Source organism: Ostrinia furnacalis, unplaced genomic scaffold (assembly GCF_004193835.3).
Source record: "Ostrinia furnacalis isolate ACB-3 unplaced genomic scaffold, ASM419383v2 OfSCF6787, whole genome shotgun sequence".
Classification (NCBI taxonomy): Eukaryota; Metazoa; Arthropoda; class Insecta; order Lepidoptera; family Crambidae; genus Ostrinia; species Ostrinia furnacalis.
The window spans coordinates 598,906-604,905 of NW_021137026.1; the positions used below are offsets into that span (position 1 = coordinate 598,906).

At 36.0% G+C, this 6,000-nt stretch overlaps 1 long non-coding RNA gene across 1 annotated transcript in view; it reads right to left on the reverse strand.

Annotated features, from left to right (window-relative positions):
* The window catches only part of LOC114362818 (uncharacterized), a 71,510-nt gene extending 65,980 nt beyond the window's left edge, over nucleotides 1-5,530 (reverse strand). The window contains exon 1 of the long non-coding RNA XR_003656712.1: nucleotides 5,481-5,530. This is a non-coding gene — a long non-coding RNA (uncharacterized LOC114362818). The remainder of the gene's footprint in view (nucleotides 1-5,480) is intronic.
* Between the last annotated feature and the right edge of the window lie 470 nt (nucleotides 5,531-6,000).

The following is a 6,000-nucleotide window of genomic DNA, read 5'->3' on the forward strand; positions in this document are numbered from 1 at the left end:
CATAAGCTTTAGTTCCGTTTTCTTTAACGGGGAATGTTCTAGTCTGGAAGTAAATGAATTGTAAATAAACAAACACACCCAGGGCCACATATCACATTTTCATGCAATGAATACATCAACAATTATGATATAATTTCAGACATCTGTATCAACTAGGAATGTAAGTATGACAATTGATGTTCAATTGACTACATAATTATTTCCAGTAATTACCTTCTTAAAATAAACATTGACAGACAAACATGTTTATGACTCCGCCATATTAAAAACAGACGAAACTCTCTACTAAGAAATAGGGTCATTTGTGATTTCTTTAGGGAAATGCGACATTTCTATTATAAAGTGATCCTGATACTGCTACCATGTCAAGTGCAAACATAATGGCTACATGAGCACTAATAATATTTACGATTGTTTTACTGCACTTATTGGGTGACATTTTTAGACCTTATCATCCTTTGCATTACCTAAGACCTATGCCTATTAGTTAATTTATATGCTTTCTAATGTGATCACAAACTACGGTAAGTATAGAAAGAAAGTACCACCTACTTAAGAATGAATTTAGATTTAAACGTCGATATTCATAAATACAGTCAAAAGACGTGAGTCAATTAAGATAGCTAGTAAATACTAGGTAATGTTTATAGATAATTCCTAATTTCCCGCAAATAAACTACAGAATCATACTCCTTCTAAGGTAATCTTAATTTTCTTTGACAAATCATTTCCTTTAATCAAAGCAATTATGTAACATTTAAACAAAACACTACACAACATTCAAGTGTGCTCGAGCACTCGACATTATCTGAACCACACCACAACTTATCGAGCACTTCCAAACTTGTTGTGGAGTAAACAAGAAAATCGCGAATAACTTGGAATGTTGGCAGAACCCCGCAATAATACATAGACCGTTAAAAGTACGTTGGTAGAGATCGATGGAATTTATTCACCCCACACTCGGGCCACGTTTCCATTCTCACGCGGGGGAAATGCTAGGTGTTGGAACCGATCGCGACTAGGCAGAATCGCTATCAAAGTAGGGCGCAATTGCAATAATTGATGGCGATTAGGAGCATAAATATTTCTATCGAATTCGGTTGAAGGGCGAAATAAGGCTTTCAAAAGTGGCATCAAAGGTACACAAAGGAGATTCCAATCTTTTCAAATCGTTACCTTAAAATCTTTAACGTTTGAGAAAATATTTTATAAACATTTACATATGAAGTACTTAATCAGTTTGTTTTCTAAAATTCAGTCATTATTTATTATGAATGATGAAATACCCTAAATTAATCACATCCATCATACAACTCCGCCTCTGAACAGAACCACTTATAACTGGGGGAAACATGACCAGGAATTATTTGAAATGCATTTAACCATTATTAGGGTAATAATCAGCCCCTATGAGAAACTTGGCCAATTTTTCTATATTTTTTGCTCTGCGAACGTAATAATTATATCGGTTACATACATAAGATTTAGTGTATTGAATTTATTGTGTGGTTGCTAATCTGATTTCTGATTGTTGAACGATTTCTTGATTCTTTGGGAAACTTTACAGTAAGTCAAATAATGTTTAAAAAAGAAGAATAATTAATGACAAATTTTAAATGTGATAAATAAAGTTCCTTCTAAAAGCTAGAACAGCTTTACCATCAAGTTTCGGAAAAAACTTTAATATTATCGAGTATTTTTAGATTCTAATGAAGTCGGTTAAAAATCAACTTCTACGAAAAGAATACTCATAAAATGGATATTAAGAACCAAATATTCTTATTTTCTAGATAAGAAAGTCGAAGCCCTCAAGATAAAGGTTTGTTGACAAAGTTAACGCACCATTATTTGATAACGTTGTGTACAGACCACAGCACACCAACGTAAACACTGTAGCACCTTAAGTAGTCGCAATAGATGTTATTTTGCAATAAAAAATGAATAGTCTTATGTGCTATCGACTGTACATTACAAAATAAATGAATCACAAATCGTGGAACTGAGTGAAAGTAATCATTAACAAGCAGGTTATACACACACATTGTATAAATATGCAGTAATTAGCACAAGGAAAATTTTCCTGTTTGTTTACTAAAGATAAAACAAATTGATTATGTTTGCGCTAAAAATTGAAATAATTATAAACACTTTTCTTTGGCCATATTGGATATTTCTTTCGCGTAAGATTTCGAAGGTGATGCAAGATATATCCCTGCAGACAGAGCAATACCATACTTAAAAAATAATGAATGTTAATTTTTATGTAAACAAAGGTGTAAAATGAGGTTGATGGAACTCAAAATGGTCGCCCCCAACTATTTTAAGCGAATTACCAACATATTCTTAACCTTGTTACTACGAGTATCATAAGATTTTACAAGAAATAAAGCCGCGTACACCTCAATAAGAACAAAAAATAATTTACGTCACATGTCACTGACCTTTGTTACGTTTAACATCGTCATTAGTTAGCTTGTTATTATTTGCTAGGTACAAAAATAGAACATTGTTTGTGGAAAGATTTCTTTAGTGAGACATTTTAAAACATCTTGGCGGAGTCAATGGACATAATAATCACATAATGTGAACTCTTCACAAATTGACAACAGATCTGAAACTCTTAGATCTGTCTATTATTGGGTATAAGCATTTGCTTTTAGAGGCTATTCATTTTACGCTTCAAAATACTAACTCGTGTCCAGTAGTTGGGTACAGAAGTGTCTGAAACTAACCGGTCCGATCCGAAAACATATTTCGTTGAAAGAAGTCCTGAATCTGACCTATCTTTGCAAATATTGTCAAAGTGTCTATTGTTTAAGATAAACATAAGTACATGGCAGAACATTGGAAACGCGCCCACATAAAGAGGGAGCGATGGTGTGTGAAGTTCGCGGAACGTCGCAGGGCCTAGCGCCGCGCAAAAACCAAGATTAATTCCGCTGTTTAAGAAGCACGCTATTACTGCCCTGCCACCATTGTTATTAGGGTTGCCATCTTTAAAATTTGGCAATCCGGACGCGTGCAAACTCCAGAACCCGGACATGTCAGTTTTCTTGAAAACTTTTTTTATTTTATTTTTTATGCTAGACAAGGCAGGCATTTGACCGCAATCGCACCAGGTGTTAAGTGAGATGTAGTCTAGGATGCTAGAACTCTAGATGTCTAGACTTGGTCGCTTCGCCCAGCATCGGCCTAATGCAGTCTACACACCAAATCCACCGACCTGCCGACATGAGTCGTCGAAGAAATCGTCGACATAAAGCCTTTGAAATAAAGCCGCCGATACCAGGCCACCAGGGCTTGGTGTGTAGAGTCCTTAAGACTTGAAATTTTTAAACCCTGACAACATATAAAACCCAACCCGAATGGTCTCCGCAAATCCTGGGAAACTCGGACGAATGGCAACCCTAATTGTGATTAGTTATTTCAGGTGAAAGAAATGAGGCTACTGATAGATACAAATAACGCAAATTAACGTCCTAATTACGTAGACAAACACGCGTAATCTCAATCAATGCTAACAAATACAACAATAATAGTGGATTATTTTTCCCTCATATTTTACTTATTAAGTACCTACCGAACCTAAATTGATTAGGGAAGGAATACCCTAATCGATAAATAAATACCCACTAAATTGCAAAAATATAGAACCTTTTTCTAATACTCTACAATATTCTTGAGCAGACTTTTGACATCACATAATGTTTCATTAAAATTCATATGCTGCAACTCACACAAATATCGATTTCAATATCAATAACATATGGCTGTAAATCTTACTACGAACGCGTCTATTCTCGTAATAATCAAATAACAATGTTAACAGCATTGTTGTGTTCCGACAGTTAGAGGTAAGATAGCCAGTTCCTCCGTGGTTGAGGATTCCTGGTGAAGTTCGCTTCCACCTTCGGCCTGATCATCACTTACCATTAGGTGAGATACAGGCCAAAAGCTTCCTCGTTAAGAATAAAAAAATAAAAATAAAAAAAAACAAATCGATAGCTCTCTTTGAACGTTTCAAAACATGGGCTGTCAGAAACAACACGTCTCCATTCCCGCTAATTCCTGCGCTTATCATCGATCGATTCGATATCGATCCTGCACCGGGCTGCAGCGCTGCACCGAACAATGGCAGCTGCTGATTTATACCAACGGCCAATGTCTGACATTACGGCAAAAAACTGGGCTAGTGCGAGGACTTGCGCACTGAGGGTTCCGTACAAAATAGAAAATCGTTTATAATTTGCAATAATTGTTTTTGTTGTCGAAAAACCAATGAACCAAATATTTTTTTCCTATACTTGTGCTGTAAGAACTTTCTCCCAGCCTTTCATGATTCTAGATTAATGGGAAGTACCCTATAGGTTTTGATTCCCCTGCGAAGTGTTTGTAAGAAAAATAAGGCTCAAATTAGATTGTGTTGATTTAGAAGTTTGATTTGCACATGTTCAAGGAACCGCAGACATACGTATTTGTTGTTAATTTGAACTTGATACCTCGGGCGTTCCTGAGAAAGGTCTTGACAGGCAAACCAAAACCAAATTATCCTATAAGTGTTCCGTGATTTCCTTTTGAGATACGGAACCCCAAAAACCAAACAATTAACCATTTCGCAGGGCGCGATGTGATTTATGGCAACTTTCGATTTCGATGGGAACACCGCAAATAGGCTGGCAAGCTTAGGTTTCTGGTTGTATTAGTGATGTAGCAAGAAAACTATGGGAGGTTAACACTGAGCTTTAGACGCCGATGTTTCCATCGTCAAACGTAATTTATCTCATAATTAAGATTTGACATAGGCATTGACAGTTTTTGTATAGAAATATGTGAATTAGGCCCAATTCGACCAAACTTCTATAACTGGTTATACCAGGAGTTATTCTCGGATAGAAGTGTGCCAGCACAATGATAGTTTCAGCGTATGGGAAATATGTCAAAATGTCGAATAACTGACGATTTATTCTGAGCTTAATATTTACTCTTGTTTGGTCGAATCCACCCTTAATAGTCCGGATTAAAGGCAATGGAAAAGCCATCCATTGATCCAATGAAGTTTCTGAGTAACGTACTCAGAAATGTTCTGAGAACCAGTGCAAATAATAATTTCAATAAATGTAATGGAATAATAATAAATTGGTCAACTAATTCTGCAGATTTCTGCAGAAGAGCGATTAGAAAAGTCTACTTCTTATCAATGGCATTCTACGTACTACGGTACGGTAGTAGTACTGTACTACCAACGCCATTTTATTAAATCGGCGTGTCCTTATAGTTATTATGATACCATGTTAAAGACGTATAATGTCACCGTAAAATGGTGAATTCCGTCAGATTTTAATCTGACGTAGTTAGATTACAATGTAACGTAATATAACCTACTGTTAGTTTACAATCTCACGCGTTATATTATAAACTGACGGAGTTCCCAATTTCACGTTGACATACAGCATAGCAACAAAATTCGGCGTACTCACACTATCGCTGGTTATCGGCTGGTGACCCATCTGTAACAAGACATTGGCTGGTAAGTAATCGGTTATTGCTGTTGTTACGTGCTGCTATCTTACACGACTGATAGACGTTTAAACGGGAGGCGCTAATATTATACAAAGTATGCGATAAAGAACGTTGCCTGCTCAAAATTGTTGCAAAAAAAAGTGTCTGAATAATATATACTAATAATATTACAAGTGCGAAAGTAACTCTGTCTGTCTTGCTTTCACGTCTAAACCACTGAACCAATTTTGATGAAATTTGGCATAGAGAGAAAAATTTGGGTCCCGGGAAAGGATATAGAATAGTTTTTATCCCGGTTTTTGAAACAGGGAATCGCGCGATAAAGTTTTTCTGTGACAGACAAAAGTTCACGTGGGCGAAGCCGCGGCCGGAAAGCTAGTCTTTTAATAATTTGGTTTCTGAAAAACTTTTTAATAACAATAACAAACGATATATTTGACATAGAAATGTTTAATAAGATATAAATATAGCTATACC